This window comes from Mobula hypostoma, chromosome 12 (genome assembly GCF_963921235.1).
Source record: "Mobula hypostoma chromosome 12, sMobHyp1.1, whole genome shotgun sequence".
NCBI classification, from domain to species: domain Eukaryota; kingdom Metazoa; phylum Chordata; class Chondrichthyes; order Myliobatiformes; family Myliobatidae; genus Mobula; species Mobula hypostoma.
Window position 1 is genome coordinate 9,115,791 of NC_086108.1, and position 21,623 is coordinate 9,137,413.

General features: G+C 46.7%; 1 protein-coding gene across 7 annotated transcripts in view; it reads right to left on the bottom strand.

The window, feature by feature from the left end:
- The window catches only part of LOC134354606 (BRD4-interacting chromatin-remodeling complex-associated protein-like), a 168,575-nt gene that overhangs the window by 90,814 nt on the left and 56,138 nt on the right, over positions 1–21,623 (bottom strand). Inside the window, exon 1 of one of the 7 annotated variants that reach the window (XM_063063606.1) lies at positions 15,382–15,443. The exons of the other annotated variants lie outside the window; for them this stretch is intronic. The gene's annotated coding sequence lies outside the window, so the exon portion shown is untranslated. Of the gene's footprint in view, positions 1–15,381; positions 15,444–21,623 lie in introns of those variants that run through there. 7 annotated transcript variants of the gene reach the window in all.

Consider the following 21,623-nt stretch of genomic DNA (forward strand, 5'->3'; position numbering starts at 1 on the left):
TCAAACCCTGCCTCTCATATAAGACCCCACCTTAAATTCCTCCATATACCTGTCTAGTAGTCTCTTAAACTTCACTAGTGTATCTGCCTCCACCACTGACTCAGGCAGTGCATTCCACGCACCAACCACTCTCTGAGTAAAAAACCTTCCTCTAATATCCCCCTTGAACTTCCCACCCCTTACCTTAAAGCCATGTCCTCTTGTATTGAGCAGTGGTGCCCTGGGGAAGAGGCGCTGGCTATCCACTCTATCTATTCCTCTTATTATCTTGTACACCCCTATCATGTCTCCTCTCATCCTCCTTCTCTCCAAAGAGTAAAGCCCTAGCTCCTTTAATCTCTGATCATAATCCATACTCTATAAACCAGGCAGCATCCTGGTAAATCTCCTCTGTACCCTTTCCAATGCTTCCACGTCCTTCCTATAGTGAGGCGACCAGAACTGGACACAATACTCCAAGTGTGGCCTGACCAGAGTTTTATAGAGCTGCATCATTACATCGCGACTCTTAAACTCCATCCCTCGACTTATGAAAGCTAACACCCCATAAGCTTTATTAACTACCCTATCCACCTGTGAGGCAACTTTCAGGGATCTGTGGATATGTACCCCCAGATCCCACTGCTCCTCCACACTACCAAGTATCCTGCCATTTACTTTGTACTCTGCCTTGGAGTTTGTCCTTCCAAAGTGTACCACCTCACACTTCTCTGGGTTGAACTCCATCTGCCACTTCTCAGCCCACTTCTGCATCCTATCAATGTCTCTCTGCAATCTTCGACAAATCCTCTACACTATCTACAACACCACCAACCTTTGTGTCGCCTGCAAACTTGCCAACCCACCCTTCTACCCCCACATCCAGGTCGTTAATAAAAATCACGAAAAGTACAGGTCCCAGAACAGATCCTTGTGGGACACCACTAGTCACAACCCTCCAAGCTGAATGTACTCCCTCCACCACCACCCTCTGCCTTCTGCAGGCAAGCCAATTCTGAATCCTCCTGGTCAAACTTCCCTGGATCCCATGCCTTCTGACTTTCTGAATAAGCCTACCGTGTGGAACCTTGTCAAATGCCTTAGTAAAATCCACATAGATCACATCCACTGCACTACCCTCATCTATATGCCTGGTCACCTCCTCAAAGAACTCTATCAGGCTTGTTAGACACGATCTGCCCTTCACAAAGCCATGCTGACTGTCCCTGATCAGACCATGATTCTCTGAATGCCCAGAGATCCTATCTCTAAGAATCTTTTCCAACAGCTTTCCCACCACAGATGTAAGACTCACTGGTCTATAGTTACCCGGCCTATCCCTACTACCTTTTCTGAACAAGGGGACAACATTCGCCTCCCTCCAACCCTCCGGTACCATTCCTGTGGACAACGAGGACATAAAGATCCTAGCCAGAGGCTCAGCAATCTCTTCCCTCGCCTCGTGGAGCAGCCTGGGGAATATTCCGTCAGGCCCTGGGGACTTATCCGTCCTAATGTATTTTAACAACTCCAACACCTCCTCGCCCCTTAATATCAACATGCTCCAGTCACTCTCTGATCTGGGCCGACATTTACGTGCCGGGCGGCACCTAATTAATTAGCTTGTTTATTTCGGCTTTTTTCTTAAAGATGTGCTGGGTGCGTTCCGGCTACCGCTGCACCCGTGCATGCTTCGCGGCCCGGTATCGGTCCGCGGCCTGGAGGTTGGGGACTACTGGCCTAAAATATCTTTGAAGGACCTGAACAAACAAGAATTAGCACTCCTGAAGTTCTGAACCTCCAAGGGGACCACAATCTTGTTGTTGGGTTTGGAGGCTTAGTGTCTCGGTGACCCAGAGAGTTACATTGGTTGGAGTCAGGACCTCATGCTTTGGCTCTTGGTAGGGTCTGCCAGGCCAAACAGGTCAAAGGGTAGAGGCCGGACTAAAAATGGTCCACTGCTCCTCCAGGTTCGGGGGTTTAGCTCAGGGCTAACAATGCTGACCGGTCAAACAAAATTGTTACGGAAACAGCAACAAAGAATCCTTCCACATCTGAGTGCGAAGGTATTCCTGAATCTCTACCCGGTACTTGCATGACTGACAATAGTGAAAACCAAGAGGAATACTGACACAATAAAAGAAGCCATGAACATCGCTAGAGGTGGGGAACCTTTATTGCTGACCTAAACGTCAGTGGGGTTAATGGCCAGCAAGTAAAGTTCTGAAGTTTCGTTCTAAGGAAGTATCAGAGATCTTAAGGGTTGGTAGGCTAAGGGGAGTTCAAAGACGGAGAGGACAGGCTCAAAAAAACAAAAGTAATTATTTAAAAATAATTTACCAAATACACACATACACACACACTAACACATCATTGTGGACTACAGGAAGGTACAGGTGAACCATCCCCCTTTGTGAATACATGGTGCCCCTGTAGAGAGAGTTAAGTGCACCAAGTTCTGGGAGTTCACATCATGGACAACCTCACTTGGTCCCCCAGTATTACCTCCCCGCAGCATAGCAGCGTCTCCACTTCCTAAGGAGATTGAGCAAGGTTCCCCCACTCCATCTTAACTTCACTTACAGGAGCACCACTGAGAGTGTCCTGACAAGTTGCTTCTCCATCTGGTCTGGGAGCAGCCGAAGCATCAGACTGGAAGTCCCGACAAAGGATGGTGAATATGGAAGAGAAGATCGTACCGGTCTCCCTACCATCCAGAGGGGACATTTATCAGGAGTGCTGCGTATGCAGACCCCTTGGTATTATCAAGGATCCCACCCATCTATCCAGCATCCTCTTTAACTTTCTATCATCAGGCAGGAGACTCTGATGCATAAAGACAAGAACGGTCAAGATGGGAAACAGCTTCTTCCCCCAGGCCACTAGGTTTCTGAACTTCCTGCCACATCGCATTCGAAGAGTCACTGGATAATCTGTTCTGAACCCTACAATATTTAACTTATGCACTTTGTTTATCTATGCACAATTCATTTGTAGATTTAATCTTACTTTTGTAAGTTATTGTGTGTTACATGTACCACTGTGCTTTACACCCTGGTCGCGAGAAATGTTGTCTCGTTTGGCAGTATACATGTATATAGTTAAATGACAATAACTTGACTTGACTCACTCTCTCTCACACACACACACAAAATAACTGGATCTCCGCCCGAGGCATTTCCATTCTTAAAACTAATAATTCAGTTGGCAACAGGAAGCTGTTATGTGGCATATTATAGAGAGTGCACTCTAATGGATTAATAAGGGAGTCTGTGATTACACTGAGATGCAACCCATGCCAACTGCAACATGAGGTTACGTGGGCAATAAAACACCTCAGGTCTCACACACCAGACGACACTCACAGTTCACCTCCACAGACCCTTTGGTGGGTTCACAGTTTGCACCCTCACACTCTCCTCACTACTACTACAGTCTCTTATCACTGTTACCATTGGGCAGGAGATACAGGAGCCTCAGGTCCCACACTACCAGGTTCAGGAACAGTTATTACCCCACAACCATCAGGCTCCTGAACCAGTGTGGATAACTTCACTCACCACAATGAGCCTCAGGTCCCACACCACCAGGTTCAGGAACAGTTATTACCCCTCAACCATCAGGTTCCTGAACCAGTGTGGATAACTTCAGTCACCACAATGAGCCTCAGGTCCCACACCACCAGGTTCAGGAACAGTTATTACCCCACAACCATCAGGTTCCTGAACCAGTGTGGATAACTTCAGTCACCACAATGAGCCTCAGGTCCCACACCACCAGGTTCAGGAACAGTTATTACCCCACAACCATCAGGCTCCTGAACCAGTGTGGATAACTTCACTCGCCACAATGAGCCTCAGGTCCCACACTACCAGGTTCAGGAACAGTTATTACCCCACAACCATCAGGCTCCTGAACCAGTGTGGATAACTTCACTCACCACAATGAGCCTCAGGTCCCACACCACCAGGTTCAGGAACAGTTATTACCCCTCAACCTTCAGGTTCCTGAACCAGTGTGGATAACTTCAGTCACCACTACTCAGAACTGATTCCACAACCTAATAACTCACTTTCAATAACTTTACAACTCATGTTCTCAATATTATTTGCTATTTGCACAATGTGTCTTCCTTTACACATTGGCTGTTTATCAGTCTTTATGTATATTTTTCATAAATTCTATTGTATTTCTTTATTTTCCTGTAACTGCCTGCACAATAGCATAGTGGTTAGCAGAACTGCGTACAGTACAGGCGACCTGGGTTCAACTCCCAACGCTGCCTGTAAGGAGATTCTATGTTCTCCCCCTGACCGCGTGGGTTTCCTCCCAAAGTCCAAAGACGTACCAACTGGTAAGTTAATTGGTCACTGTAAATTGTCCTGTGATTAGGCTTGGGAATTGCTGGGCGGGGGGCTGGAAGAAGGACCTACTCCACACTATTTTAATAGATAGATAATTTTATGATAATATATGGCAACATATATGTACTTCTATAATACTTTGAGTTTGACCCAGATTAATGGCTTGCATGACCGCTGAGAGAGGGGAGAAAGGGACTGAAGAGATAGCCTCATGGTGAACCGGCAAGGAGGAAGGCCCAAACGTAACAATTCTGCCTGAAAGGTGTTCGTGGGGGTGGGGGTGGGGTTCAGGCCAGGGAGGAAAGCAGACTGCAACCGTGACCTCCTTTGGAGCCAATTGTGCTGTAACAGCCAGACGCGATGATTTATCTCACACAGTTCTGAGGCTGTGAAAAGTCCGATGGATTCTCTATCAATTCCCTGCATCTTGAAACTTTAACCCTTCACCTGTTATGTCGGGGAACCACGTACTCATGACAGTTTGCCAATTCGGTTTCATAACCTTGGAAATTGAATTTCACGACACGGGCTCCGTCTTTTTCAACGTGTGACCAGTGCAAAGAACCGAACAATTAGGAGGACAGAATAAAACTGCTCTTAGAAAGGGTCTCCCACCATGAATCACACCCCCTCCCCACCAACCCTCCTGATTACAGGTCTACTTCAAGAGAATCCTGCACAGAGGCATCTGAACACAGGCATCGGGCAGGAGATACAGAAGACCAAAGTTCCAGACCACCAGGTTCAGAAACAGCTATTTCCCTTTAACTATTTGCATCTTGAACCAATCGGCAAAACCCTAACTAATCACTACAGTTAAGGGACACTATGATTCTACCATCCAGCAAGAGGTAGGTACCTTAGGTCCCACACCACCAGGACCAGGAACAGAATCATCAGGGTCCGGAACCCATGTGGATAACTTCACTCACTTCAAATCCACAACCCGTCAAATCACTTTCAGGGATTGCACAACTCATGTTCTCTGTAATTTACACACACACACACAGTACTGTGCAAAAGTCTTAGGCACGTATATATAGCTAGGCAGCCAGTCTGGGTGGCGGGGTGGAGGTACGCTTTCACTGAAGGGAGGTGTAAGGCACTCCTGTCCTCCGCTAGTCTGCAGGTCAGCTGTAGCATCTCCTTAGCCCCCTCGATCAGGGTCACGTGGAGCCATTGCAGCACGGGGTGGATGGTCGTACGAGCAGCCGGTGCATATGGCAAGTCCTGGTCATGCGACCACTGACACCAGGCAGACAATCTCTGGATAGTCTCTGACCATGATGGCCCACGTCATATAACAAGTTGCATAACGAACGTCTACGCCTTTTGCACAGTACTGTATCTGTCAACGTGGAGAGCAAATCTGTAAATTTGGAAGGAGCAGAGGAGGTTGGGAATGGCGAGGATGGGGCGCCACGGGAGGTGGCACAGAAGCAGTGCCAGAGGCAGGGGAGTGTGGTGCGGTGCAGACACACCCAGCCATGAGACACCAGGCAAGGCCATTTGACCAGAAACTATTCTTTTATTAATCATTACAGAATGTCTCTCTGGCGCTTCCTGCTTCTATATATAGATGGCCAAACATACATATACAGTGGATTCCGGTTAATTGGGACACATCACCATCAGTATATTTTGGCCCAATTAAGTGGCTGCCCCAATTAGCCGGATTCATGAAAATAGTTAAAAAGATATAAAAAGGCAAACTGCAGTTTAACTGAGTAACAAATAAGGTATTTAAATTAAATACAGGACAGATTAGAACACTGTAAAGTATTACTACAGCACTATAAAACGGTGTATTAGTCCCTAATAGTTACTGACGGAGATGCTGATGGAAGACCACAGTCTGTGCGGATTGGTGATAACATCTCCTCTTCGCTGACGATCAACACTGGCGCACCTCAGGGGTGTGTGCTTAGCCCACTGCTCTACTCTCTCTATACCCATGACTGTGTGGCTAGGTATAGGCCAAATACCATCTATAAGTTTGCTGATAATACATCCATTGTTGGTAGAATCTCTCAGATGGTGACAAGAGGGCGTACAGGAGTGAGATATGCCAACTAGTGGAGTGGTGTCGCAGCAACAACCTGGCACTCAACATCAGTAAGATGAAAGAGCTGACTGTGGACTTCAAAAAGGGTAAGATGAAGAAATACATACCAATCCTCACAGAGGGATCAGAAGTGGAGAGAGTGAGCAGTTTCAAGTTCCTGGGTGTCAAGATCTTTGAGGACCTAACCTGGTCCCAACACATCGACGTAGTTATAAAAGAGCAAGACAGCAACTGTACTTCATTAGGAGTTTGAAGAGATTTGGTATGTCAACAAATACACTCAACCATAGAGAGCATTCCGACAGGCTGCATCATTGTCTGGTATGGGGGGGGGGGGGGGGCTACTGCACAGGACCAGAAGGAGCTACAGAGGGTTGTAAATTTAATTGGCTTTATTTTGGGTACTAGCTTACAAAGTACCCAGAAATACCCAGGACATCTTCAAGGAGCATGCCCTTTTCTCACTGTTACCATCAGGCAGAAGGTACAGGAGCCTGAAGGCACACACTCAGTGATTCAGGAACAGCTTCTTCCCCTCTGCCATCCGATTCCTAAATGGACATTGAACCCTTGAAAACTACCTCACTTTTTAAATAACACACATCAAAGTTGCTGGTGAACACAGCAGGCCAGGCAGCATCTCTAGGAAGAGGTACAGTCGACATTTCAGGCCGAGACCCTTCGTCAGGACTAACTGAAGGAAAAGTTAGTAAGAGATTTGAAAGTGGGAGAGGGAGGGGGAGATCCGAAATGTACATTATTTCTGTTTTTTGCATGATTTTTAATCTATTCAATATACGTATACTGTAATTGATTTGCTTATTTTTTTCTTCTATATTATGTATTGCATTGAACTGCTGCTGTCAAGTTAATAAATTTCATGACACATGCTGGTGATAATAAACCCGATTCTGATTTTGAATTCATCCAGAGTTCGTTGCTGTGTAGTTTTGATTGACTGTAAATAACAAAATTAGTGCCAACACCTAGTGTAAATAATGGACTGCCTTCATACAATGGTTTCAATAATTGCATCCTCCAAATCTTCCTTTTCGCTGTAACATTCAAGATGATTGTTGACATCTTCAAATTATTCATAGTTCTTAACTTGAAGCAGTGAAATAGTTTCATTTTCACTGCTGGCCGTTTCTGGCACTTCCAAGCCTTAATGTTCAGAACCAGAGTAAGCGGAACTTCTGAACTGTCTCACTGCTGATCTCTAGCCAACTATCAGTGACAGAAGAAAGACAACACATGCAACTGACACTATTTAAGAACTGTTTGCTCTAAGCAAGGTACAGTGTCCAAAGGCCACCCGTGCACACAACTGAAGCCATTTACAAACCGTTCATTCTAAGCACGGTGTAGTGTCTAACGGCCACATAAGTACACACAACCGATGCTAGCTAGAAACTGTTGGGCAACATTCTCCAGTCCCAATTAAACAGCATAGTGTCCCAAATAAACAAGGGAATCCTGGCTACTTTCTCAATTAGCTTTTGTTCTTTAAGAATTGTCCCAAAGAATTGCCCCGATGAACTGTAGCCCAATTAAGTGGAATCCACTGTGTAAGGTGGTGGTACAGGAGCCTAAAGATCCACACCACCTCACTTTTTACACTACCTATACATTTTTATATTTCTTGTTGGAGCTTATATTAATTTTTTTTTATACTTGATAATAAACCTGATTCTCAGCATCCGTGGAAGCAAAGGAATGGTGAATATTTTCAATCACGGCCCAGTACGGGCCCCGCTACAGGATCTCGAACCCGATCATCTCTCTGCCTCCACAAATGCTGCTTGACCTGCTGAGCTCCCCCCAGGCAGTTTGGTTTTCACTCCAGATTCCAACATCTGCAGCCTCTGATGTCTCCACTAAAACAGGACCTGATCCTTAGGAGGTGGAAACCTACGCGTCCTGCCCTCTTCCAGCTTAACAGCAGCTGCACCCCTGAAGTACTCACTGCCTCCGGTTTCGGACATCCTGAAAGGACATGGAACTGTCGAGCACAGGAACAGGCCTTTGGCCCACAGTGTTCTCTGAACTAATCAAATGGCCCACTACAGTACAGATGTCAAGGCTCTGGAGTGTGTGCAAGGGGTTTACCAGCAGGCTGCCTCTTTTAGAGGGCACGTGCTATAACGAGAGGCTGGGACAAATGGCTTGTTTTCTCTAAAGCATCGGAGACTGAAGAGAGATCCGATAGAGGTTTATAAGTTTACGAGAGGCATAGATAGAGTGGAAAGGGAGTATTTGTTTCCCGGAGTAGAAATGTCTAATACCAGAGGGCATGCATTGAAGGTGAGAGGGGGTAGGTTCAAAGGGGATGTGAGGGGCAAGTTTTTTTTACTCAGGGAGTGGTGGATGCCTGGAATGCACTGCCTGGGGTGGTGGTAGAGGCAGATATATTAAGAGATGCTTAGATAGGCACATGAAAGCGAGGTAAATGAAAGGATATAGACATTGTGCAAGCAGAAGAGATTAGGTTAGTTGGTCATTTGATTACTAATTTAACTGGTGCACTGAAGGGCCTGTTCCTGTGTTATACTGTTCTATGAAGTCTTTCTGTCTACACAGTATCCATTAACTGTACGTTCATGTGCCCATCCCGGAGCTTCACGAATATATCTATCACATTTGCCTCCACCAATGCCTCTGGAAACACATTCCAGAAAACTTTCCCCAGGCATACCCTCTCACTTTAAGTGCCCTTTGATATGAGAAACTTCCACCCCAGGGAAAAAAAGATACTGTTTTTCTACTCTGTGGCTCTTATAACCTTATAAGTTTTTTATCATCCTCAGATGCTTCAGGGAAAACACACTCTAATCCAGGCAGCAAACCCCTTCTGCACCCTCTCTAAAGCCCCAACATGCTTCGTTATTGGTATGGGGAGGGGCAATCGCATAAGGCTGAAGCAAGTTGCAAACTTAGTCAGCTCCATCATGGGCTCTAGCCAGGACACCTTCTAGGAGCGATGCCTCAGGAAGGCAGCGTCCATCGTTAAGGATCTCCGTGACCTAGGACATTCCCTCTTCTCATTGGAGGTAAAGCTGTGTGGTGAATCTGTAGCATTTGCTCCCACAGGCAGTTGTGGAGGCCGGCTCACTGGGTATATTTAAGGCAGAGGTTGCTAGGTTTGTGATTACTTACGACATAAAGGGCTATGAGGAGCGGGCAGGAGATTGTGGCCGAGAGGGAAATGGAGCAGCCATAATGAAATGGTGGAGCCATCTTGATGGGCAAATGGCCGAATTCCTGCTCCTTTGTCGAAGAACATAAGAAATTCTGCAGATGCTGGAAATCCAGAGCAACACACAACAAAATACTGCAGGAACTCAGCAGCTCAGACTGAAGGGGATAAATTCATTTGCCTCATTACCTACGGACTCACTTTCAAGGACTCTTCATCTCATATGCTTGTTATTTATTTCAGGGGTTCCCAACCTGGGATCCACAGACCCTTTGGTTAACGGTAGGGGTCCCTAGCATAAAAAAGGTTTGGAGTCCCTGATTTATTGCTTATTTATTATAATAATTATTTCTTTTTGTATTTGCAGTTTGTCGCCTTTTGCAGTCCATGTTGGTGCAGTCTCTCATTGATCCTGTTATAGATATTATTCTACAGATTTATTGCGTATGCCCACAGGAAATGAATCTCAGGGTTGTATCTGGTGACATACATGAACTTTGATGATAAATTTACTTTGAACTTTGAATGTTACGAGCTTGCCAGTGATACTCACGTGCGGAGAACCAAATAACATTCACGAGGCAGAAGCAATGCCTTCTTGAAACACAGGGTGCCACAGTTATGCAGCCATTAGTGCAACATAGGAATGTGGAGTTTAATTCAGACACTGTAAGGAGTTTGTACATCCTCCCCATGACGTGTAGGTTTCCCTAGGGTTTCGATTTCTCCCACATCCCAACTAGGCGAGGATGTGTGGTTTCGGGGCAGAATCCGGTAGAATTCGATGGGAGTTGTGGAAGAGTAGAATTGCCACAAGTGGGATTAGCCAATGGGCGTGCAGACTCAAAGAACAGAAAGGGCGCGAAGCTCTGCTCCACACTTCCCAACGATGACTCTACCCACAAGCGGGAAAGCACAGGCCTCCTACTCACTAAAGACAGATAAAGGTAACGTGGAACTGCATTCAGATGGCGACTTGCTCATCTTCCAGGATTGCTAAAAAAAAACCCCAGCAGATGCTCACACCCATCCAGAGTGTGATTACTAAAGCAGCCAGGCATGCACACTGCCAACTAAATTATCCACCTGGGTGGAACTGATGGTTACTTAAAACAAGATTTAAACCACAGGATTCTCAACCAACACACAATTACCAACCAGTCAGCTGAGATTTCTTGGCAACTTTGTTGTGGCGAGGTTAGGACTGTTGTAAATAACAACTGAAACACGGGGCTGCTGTCGTATCACACCCCAAGACCCTGTAGTTGCATGGACCATGTCAAAGTTCATAAATGCCCATGAATACAGCCAAACAAAACAGTGTTCCTCCAGGGTCAAGGTGTAAATCGTGGCACCAACAGGCACACACCCAGCACATATAACTACGACACCAGTCGCACTAAAATATATTCTTGCCCAAGTCTCCGAGTGTCATGTCCTGTAAACTGACGGTGTGTGCCAAGCTGTTGGCAGGAACAAGCCCACAGCAGTCCAATTGTCATGCGCTCGTGCAGCTACAGACAAATGCAATGCACCCCATCTTAAGTTGGCAGCTCTCAAACGGTGAAAGGCCTTGATAGACTGGGAGTGGAGAGGATGTTTCTTATAGTGGAAGAGTCTAAGACCAGTGGAAAAGCCTCAGGATAGAGGGGCATCTTCTTAGAACGGAGATGAGGAGGAACTGTTTTAGCTAGAGAGTGGTGAATCAGTGGAATTCTTTGCCACAGGAAGCTGTGGAGGCCAAATCTTTATGTATATTTAAGGTCAAGATTGATAGATTTTTGATTAATCAGGGCATGAAGGGATACGGGGAGAAGGCAGGAGATTGGGGCTGAGAGGGAATTGGATCAGCCATGATGAAATGGCAGTGCAGGCTTGATGGGCCAAATGGCCTCATTCTACTCCGATATCTTCTGGTCTTACGTGATGTTGCAAATCTGCCCGATCCCTAAAAATTCAAACCCCGTGAAATTGCCTTGGCACCACACTATACAACCAAGACACCATAATGGGCAGCGTGTTACACGACGTGCCCTCACGTGGGTAAAGCAGGCTCTCGTTGGGACACAGATAAGCAGACAACACGAGGGCTGACTCAAAGGTTTAAAATGGAATCAGCCTTACATTCACAGCCTCAGGCGCCCTCAAAACACTTTACGGCTAAATATGAGTACAAAGGCAGCAGACTAAAATATTTCAAACATGAGAAAATGCCAGAAATCCAGGGCAACACACACACACAAAATGCTGGAGGAACTCAGCAGGCCAGGCAGCATCAATGGAGGGGAATAAAAAGCCGATGTTTCAGGCTGAGAGACTTGACCTGGAGAGGTACAGAAGCCAGAGTAAGAAGGTAGGGGGAGGGGAGGAAGTAGTACAGGGTGGTAGGCAATGGGTGAAACTGGGAAAGGGTGAGGGGCGAAGTAAAGAACTGGAGAGGGGTGAATCTGATGAGGAGAGGTCAGAAGACCATGGAAGAAAGGGAAGGAGGACCACCACCAGAGGGATGTCAACATGTCAGTCCACGGCCTTCTCTACTGCCGCGATGAGCCACACTCAGGTTGGAGGAGCAACAACTTATATTCTGTCTGGGTGGCTTGTAGCCTTATGGTGTGAACATCGATTTCTCAAAGTTCGGTAATTGCACCCCCACTTCACCACTTCCCATTCCCGTTTCCCTCTGTCACCATATCTCTTGTGCATCATTGCCCTCCTCCCTTTCTTCCATAGCCTTCTGTCCTCTCCTATCAGATTTCTACCTTCTCCAGCCCTTCATCTCTCTCACCAATCGACTTCCCAGCTCTCTACTTCACCCCTCCCCCAGTTTCACCTATCACCTGCCACCTTAAACCTCCCCCCACCCCCCACATTCTTCATCTGACTTTCAGTCCTGAAGACAGCGTCTCAGTCCAAGACATAGACTGTTTACTCTTTTCCATAAATGCTGCCTGGTCAGCCAAGTTCCTCCAGCATTTTGTGTGTGACACCCCAAGATAATTGGTATGTCAAAGAGTCTAACAAATTTCTATATAGAGCATTCTGACTGGTTGCATCTCCATCTGGTGTGGAGGCTCCAAAGCACATTCTCCTAATCCAGACAGCAACCTGGTAAATCTCCTCCTTCCCAGAATGTGGTGACCATAACCCCAAGTGTGGTCTCACCAGAGTTTTAGAGCTGCAACATAACCTCACGGCTATCAACTTGTGCAGCAACTTTGAGGGATCTGTGGCCATGGATCTCAGAATCCTTCTGTTTCTCCACACTGCTAAGAATATTGCCATTAACCCTGTATGCTGTCTGCAGGTTTGGCCTTACAAAGTGATTCACTCACACTTTTCTGGGTTGGACTCCATCTGCCACTTACAACAGTAAGCCCACGTCTGTCGCCGAGCGACTACAGTGCACTGGAACCTCCCAGCGCAAGCTTGCCAATTCTCGCCCTGAAGCCTGAGCAAGTTAATGAGGACAGGAAACTGGGCAGGAAGCACGTTCACACACCAAACTGCACTCATCGAGGTGAAAGGTCAGCGATGCCAAAAAGGAAGAAAGTAAGAGTGAAATGGTGGGGGGTGGGGGGTGGGGGTGAGGGGGTGTCAAATGGTGACAGACCACGGACGAATGCAGCATGGTACGAAACAGAACCAGATTTGATATCACCAGCACATGTTGTGAAATTAGTTAACTTTGTGGCAGCAGTACAATGCAAACATAATCATAGAGGGGAAAAAGCTGAATTACAGTAGTTAAGTTAAATAAGTGCAAAAAATTAGAAATAAAAGAGTAGTGAGGTAGTGTTCATGGGTCCATTGTCCATTTAGGAATCGGATGGCAGAGGGGAAGAAGCCGTTCCTGAATTGTTGAGTGTGTGACCTCCTGTACCTCCTCCCTGATGGTAACAGTGAGAAAAGCGCATGGTCTGGGTGGTGGGGGTCCTTAATGATGGAGGCTGCTTTTTGAGGCAACGCTCTTTGAAGATGTCCTGGATACTATGGAGGCTGGTCCCCATGATGGAGATGATTACGTTTATAACTCTCTGAAGCTTACTTCTTACTTCGATCCTGTGCATCAGCACCTCCCCCCCCCCAACACACCATACCACACAGTGATGCATCCAGTCAATGTACCTCTGTAGAAATTTGAGTGTGTTTTGAGTGACATACCAAATCTCCTCAAACTCCAAATGAAATATAGCCACTGTCATGCCTCCTTCATAACTGCATTGATACGTTCGGTCCAGGTTAGGTCCCCAGAGATACTGACACCCAGCAACCTGAAATTTGTCACTCTCTCCACTTGTGCTTCCTCTATAAGGATTGGCATCTTACCCTTTCCGAAGTCCACAATCAATTTTTTGGTCTTATTGACGAGGAGTGCAAGGTTGTAGCTGCAATACCACTTAACTAGCTGGTATATCTCGTTCCTGTACGCCCTCTCACTACCATCTGAGACTCTACCAACAACGTTTGCACAGGCATATGCTCCAGCAGTGACGGGCCACAGAATGCCAGCTCTTCGAGGTGGCAAAGTGACTCCAATATGATGAAGGAACGTGATGTATATGGGGGGGAGAGCGGGAATGTTTCAGGTGGGCTGGGGAAGGGTATGTCTTAATTTCACGCACTTTTGCTGGGCAGAGGATTTGGCAGCTTCAATGGCATGATATAACAGAGGGTGAGGCCATTCAGCCCACTGGTTTTGTGCTACCCCTGCTGAAGAGGACTGCGTGGTAGCATTACAGTGCCAGCGACCCAGGTCGATTCCTGCTGATGAGTGCAAGGCGTTTGTATGTTCTCCCCATGACTGCATGGGTTTCCCCTGGTTGCTCCGCTTTGCTCCCTCATTCCAAAGGCCTACAGGTTAGGGTCAGGAAGTAGTGGGTACACTACATGGCAACACTTGTAGGATTCTCCCAGCACTCCCTGGGACTGTGGTGGACAACCAACACATTTCACTGTGTGTTTCACTGTACACTACTGTACAAAAGGCTTAGGCACATATATAACTAGAGTGTCAAAACTTCTGCACAGCACTGTGATTGTCAAACGCACAGTGAGTTTGTAAATCTAGTGGCAGCAAAGGATGTTGGGAATGGTGAGGGTGGAGAACTGCTGGACAGGTGGCTGAGAAGGAGTGCTGGGGGGGGGGGGGAGATGGTAAGGATGGTGCAGGTGTAGACACACCCAGCCCCGAGAAACCAGGCAAGCTCTTTTGATTCTAAACAGTTGGCTTATTGATCATTACAAAAGGTCTCTCTGGTGCTTCCCGCTCCCTCCCCTCTCTTTTCCCCTTTTCTCAACCATAATTCCTCCCTCCCTGCCCCCTTCCCACTCTATCAGAATAAGGGTTATCATCACTCACATATGTCATGAAGTTTGTGGGTTTTTTTTGCAACAGCAGTATAGTGCAATACACAAAATCAGTACAGTACTGTGTAAAAGTCTTAGGCACCCTGTCTATATGTACATGCTCAAGAATTTTGCACAGTACTGTATGCTGTGAAATTTTGTGGCAGCAATACAGTGCATACACAAGATTACTACAGAACAGCGGGAAGTCTTGGACACACGAGCTATACATACGTGCCAAGATTTTTTGCATAGTACTATCCATTTGACAAATTAAGCCAATCTAAACTTCAAAAAAATGTGGAAAGGTGGAGGAGTACGGCTGAGTTTGGTGTCGGTGCGTGGCCACAAACACCTGCGCTCTGAACCACATGCACCGAGATTTGGAGACTTACATTAAAGTATACTATGAGAACAAAATCTGTACGCACATGCTCTTCTGGCGAACGACAACTGGTTTAGTTACATTCCTTCAGTACAGCACACACACACACACTCTCAGGTGACTGTTGGTCTGAAATCCGATCCTTTTGCTGTTAAGTCTACAGAAACATAATCAAAGCAAGTCTGACTACCAGGGTGACAGATGGACATGGTTCTGTTCACACACACACAGACGCACAAATGCGCTTTCAAACTGTTCTCAATAAATGCAACAGAATGTGAGGGGCGACATGTACGGTGCAGAATATTGTCATATCCCAACATGGAGTGGATACTTTAAGATGAACAGAAAAGACTTTGCAGATGCTGGAAAAGTAGTGGATGCAGCCCAGTCCATCACGGGTAAAGCCCTCCCAACCATCGAGTGTATCTACATGAAATGGTGTCACAGGAAAGCAGCCTCCATCAACAGAAATCCCCACCAGTCTCCTGACAGTCCAGTGCAAATAAGCCAAGTTTGTCCAAACTCACCTTATGCCTAACATTTAATATTAATTTTGGTTTGCAAAAGAGAATTCCAGTCTCATCTTCCCTTTCCATACCATGTCCATCAGAAGCCAAGCCCCCCTGACCAGTGAGCACATCTACATGAAATACTGCACAGGAAAGCAGCATTCATCACTACCCAGGACATGTTCTCATCTCGCTGCTGCCATCAGGAAGATGATACAGGAGCCCCAGACTCGCACCACCAGGTTCAGGAACAGTCAACACCCTCAACCATCAGGCACTTGAACCCAAGGGAAAAACTTCCCTTGCCCCGTCATTGAAATATTCCCACAACCAACGGACTCACTTTCAGGAACTCTTCATCTCAAGCTTTCGATACTTGTTGCTTATTTATTTATTATTATTGTTTCTTATTATTATTTGCAGTTTCTTGTCTCCTGCACACTGGTTGAATGCTTTAAGTTGGGCAATCTTTCATTGATTCTGTTGTGGTTATAATCCTATAGATTTGTTGAGTATGCCCATAAGGAAATGAATCTTATAAATGGTGACATATATGTAATTGATAATAAAATTTACCTTGAACTTTGAAATCCACACACAAAATGTTGGAGGAACTCAGCAGGTCAAACAACATTCATGGAGGGGAATACACAGTCCAGATCCTTTACGTGACTGGAATGGAAGGGGAAAGAAGCCACAACAGTAGAAGGCTGGGGTGACAGGACGGGGAGGGTTACTAGCCCCTCCCCTCCCCTTCCTCCGAGGTCTCCCAGTAGTCACCTATTTCAGTTTAACTTCCCATTCCACGCTCTTTGCAAACCTGCTGAGGATGCTGCCCGACTTGCTGGGTGTTTCTTTGGCATTTTGCACCCGGATACTTTAAGGTACAGCTCCTTCCCTGTTTCCAGCAAAATCGCAGCAGCTCACAAGTCAGAAGCAAGGCCCTGAACCGAGTTCCCACAGGACAGATGATTCCCAAAGTTCAACAGGTCCATCTTGCTGGTCTCCCGAATACTTGATCATACAGACAGGCTGCTCCAAGGTCAGGTGTGAATAAAGCCCGTAAGGAGCTTCAGCACCAGGGCACCACTCTCCCAGGTTCAGATGTTCCCACAAACAAGTTTGCTGACGACAGCACTCTTGTGAGCCGCATCGAAGGTTGTGACAAATCAGCGCATTGGAGTGAGGTTGAAAAGCTGGCTGAGTGGTGCCAGCACAACAACCTCTCACCAAACATCAGCAAAATCTGTCCTGCTGGAGGGGTTCGGCCCAAAACGTCAACTGTACTTTTTTCTCCCCCATAGATGCTGCCTGGCCTGCTGAGTTCCTCCAGCATTTTGTGTGTGTTGCTAGCAAAACCAAAGAGCTGATTATCAACTACAGGAGGAAGGTGCCGGAGGCTGGCTCAGGAGCCAGTCCTCACTGGGACACAGGAGGTGGAGAGGGCAGCTTTGAACTCTTTGTCATCAATATATCAGAGGATCTGTCCTGGCACCATCACAAAGAAAGCATGACAGTGCCCCTTTCTTGTACGCTTGTATAGATTCAGTACGTAACCAAAAACTTTGACAAACTTCCACAGATGCACGCGGAGAGTGTCCTGACTGGTTGCATCATAGTCCGGTATGGAAGCACCAATGTCTGGGAACGGGAAAGCCTACAGAAAGTGGTGGCGATAGACCTGCCCATCATGGGTAAAAAGCCTCCCACTATTTAGTTTTGAACAAACTACAAAAGTTGATTGACACAATAATACACAAATTACAACCATCAAATATTTACAAGGCAATGAACAAATTCAAACTAAAATATGATTATTACTGTCTATAATACAGACAATTTCCTGGGGGGCCCATCACCCCCAGAAATTCCCCACTGTGACCACATGCTCCCTCTCCAAGGAAAGCCGGGCACGAACGTATCCTCAGAAGAGGAGCAGGCAGAGGCCTCGACTTTCTGCCACCTAGATCCGGCATCTCAGCCGGGTCTAGCAGCAAGCCCACCAGGACATCTTCCTTGTGACCCACCCCTTTCCACAAACTGGGTCCCCGTATATGAGGAGCACGGGACTGAAGTGTAACCAGAACCTTAGCAGCAGTCCCTTCAGATACTCAAACAGGCGCTGCAACCTCTCACCGTCTATCTAAGCGTGGTCCACTGACTCCTCCCGGCCACAGAATGGACAGCTGGATGGGGTGTCAGTGAACCTGTTGTACGGTACTGCCTGATGCAACACCTTCCACACCAGGTCCCCATGCACAGGGAAAGGACCCCTGTGTAAAGAGATTTCTACTGGGAACTTCCTCCGCTGCCAGACGGTAAAACAGGCCACCAAGGTGAGTTCGGTCGGCAGACGAAGGCAAGGAAGCGAAAGGTGTGCAGGAGCAGCCCGTACAAGAAACGTTTGGATTGTCACGGAATGGCATGGTGGGCATCCCTGCAAGGAGGTTCATGTTATGTTGGACCCTCTCCCGCGTGGTACCTCAAGGACTGGGTCCAGTGAGCACTTCCGGTCATCAGGTGGAGCACACTTCCCCTCTGGTGCAGGAGCACCCTGTCTGGACGAGACTAAACCCTATATCCACAGTAGCTCTCAATAAAACCAAGGCTGCTCCCTCAAAGCAGAGCGGTTGAGGCTTGCCACTGGATGCCGTGTGCCATATGCAGGGAATGTCACCAGTGTAGACAGTGCGTCGCCAGCCCATGCCATCTCGGAGGGTGTCACTGTACAGGTATCTCTGCAGAGTCCTGAGGCAGAGAGCCCCCAGCTGGGTGTGCAAGCACACCAAGGACTGACCGCCTTCTGCCATCGGAATAGTCAGAACCGCTGCGGAGACCCAATACCTCTCATTGCCCCAGAAGTCGTCCACCAAACTCTTCTGGGTCCTGGAGACAAAAGCAGTGGGTGGGACTACAGTAACCAGTCTGTACCAGATCATGGAGGCAACCAGCTGAATCATTACCAACGCTCTTCCCTGGTATGGAATTGCATGAAGGAGGCCTGACCAGCGTCGCAGCTGGGCAGAGATTTTGACTCCAAGACCCACCAGCTTGCCAGTCAGGCCTCCTCCAAGCTCAGACAGACCCCCAAGTAGAGGAGGTGTGCGCAGTGCTCCACACAAAGGGTACCCTCTCCATCATTGAGTATATTTACTAGGAGAGCTGCCACAAGTAAGGACCCCTGCCATCCAGGCCATGCTCTCTTCTCACTGTTATGATCAGGCAGGAAATACAGGAACTTTAGATCTCACACCACCAGCTTCAGGAACAGAGATTACCCCACAACCATCAGGCTCCTGAACCAGTGTGGATAACTTCACTCACCACAATGAGCCTCAGGTCCCACACCACCAGGTTCAGGAACAGTTATTACCCCACAACCATCAGGCTCCTGAACCAGTGTGGGTAACTTCACTCACTACTCTGAACTACAGACTCACTTTCAAGGACTCTCTAACCCATGTTTTCAGTATTATTGTTTATTTGCAGTTTGTCTTCTTTTGCACATAGTTTGTTTGTCAGTCCTTGTCAGTTTAGTTTTTTCAAAAATTCGATTGTATTTTTCTATCCCCCACCCACCAAGAAAATGAACGTCAAGCTAGTATATGGTAACAAATTTAATTTGAACTCTAAATCCCTCGGTCTCTGTCTCCATGTTCTTGGGATTCCCTGGGCCATGTGATTTGAACTCATATCTGGATCAACAGTCTAACTTCTGGGCTGGCAAATTCACCACGACCTTGCCATAGTCTTCATTTCTCTGTTACAGCAGTGTCAATATCTTGGAGGCATCAAAGACCTGGAAGCATGGACCTGAAAGTAATTGGGACAATCTAAGGAGAGGCAGGGGAAAGGGCACTCACCCAGGAGGCGGAGGTCAGGAACGAGCTGACAAAGAGTGGGGGGATGACACAAACCCACAACCTGCTCCAGCGGCTTTTGGGTGTGAGCTTTCAGGTATGATACCTGCAGGAGCACAAAGCCCAGTGCAAGCTCTTTCCCAGACAGCACAGTTTCAATGGGCTGAACAGCCCCAGTTAACTAACTGGGTGCCCATTTCCAAGTAACCAAATAGCTGACTCACTATTACAAACATTAATACTACGAGGCTAACTACAGGAGGTTTGAGGTCACTTGGCTTCAAGTGACATGTCCACTTCAAAGTTCAAGCAAACTTATTCTCAAAGTACATGAATGTCACCATATACAACCTTGAAATTCATTTTCTTGCAGGCATTCACAGTGAATGCAAGAAACACAATAGAATCAATGGAAGATTGCACCCAGTAGATAGACAACCAGTACACAAAAGACAACATATGTACGTGTGCGTGCGTGCGAGTGAATACACACACACACACACACACACAGGTTTTTTCTCTCTAATTTTATGTATTGCATTGTACTGCTGCCACAAAGATAACAAATTTCAAGACACATGCCCGTGATATTAAACCTCATTCTGAAGAGTACTTGCAAGTGAGCCCATGGGTTGTGGGAACAGTTCAGTGTTGTGGTGAGTGCAGTTATCTCCTTTGGTTCAACAGCCTGATGGTTGACGGGTAGTAGCTGTTCCTGAAACCCAACTGGCAAAGTCCTGGTGGAAACCTAATCAGCAAACTGTCCAAGACATCTCAGCCATTGCAAACTGCTTGGGACAGAACTCTGGAATTCAACTCACCACCTTCCTCTTTCTCCAGTACAACAGAGCCCTCAGGAATTTCTCTTAAAAACTCACACACAAACCAAAAAGAAAAGCTGCAATTACTCAACAGGTCGAGCAGCGTGTAAATAACCCCACCAATGTTTCAGGTCAATGAACCAAAAAGGCTCGCCACTGCCTCCATCCGAACTGTATTTTACAGGAGGCCATTGAGAGCAAGCCGACAAGCTGTATCTCTGTCTGGTAGGGGAGCATGGGAGCAGCAGACCAGAAGTCCCTACAAAGAACTGTGAGAACAGCCGTGAGCATCACAGGGGTCACCCTACCATCCATCGGGGACATTTATCAGGAGCGCTGCATACACAAGGAGCCCATGCACCCATCCATCCTGCATCCTTTCCACCATCAAACAGGAGACTTTGATGCATCAAGACATGACTGGTGGGAATGGGAGATGGCTCCCCCCCCCCCCTCAGGTCAATAGGCTTCTGAACTCTCTGCCACACCGCATTCAAAGTGTTATCGGATAATTTGTATTGTACCTCACAAGATTTAATTTATGCACTTTACTGTGTTTATCTATGTGTAATTCACCTGTAGATTTCATCTTTACTTTCATAATTTATTGTGTGTTATATGCATGCTAAATGTACTACTGTGCTTTACATCCTGGTCTGGAAAAATTTTTCCTCATTTGGCGATATACATGTACGTAGTTAAATGACAATAAACTTGACTTAACTGTGCTCTCCTTTCATGGAGACCGCACATTTCCAACTTTTGTTTTTAAGTTTCATTTTAGATTTCCTGAATCTCCAATTTCTTTTTTTTTTGTTTTGCCTTAAAAACTACCATTGACCTAGCTGTCGGTCAGCGGCCCTAACGTGCAGCGATTAAAAGCAGACTTTGTTTGATTCAGCACCTGGAATTGCCTCCTGTAAGGAATCCTCTTTGTCAACTGGTTTGCTTATTTGTTTATCTATCTATTTATTTGTTTGAGCCACACTGCTCTGCTGATGTAACCCTAGCCTAATCATGGAACCCTCCCAGAGCGCCACAACCTTGTCATAGGGTTTGGAGGGTTCTGTGCCTTAATGACCTGGAAAGCCACTG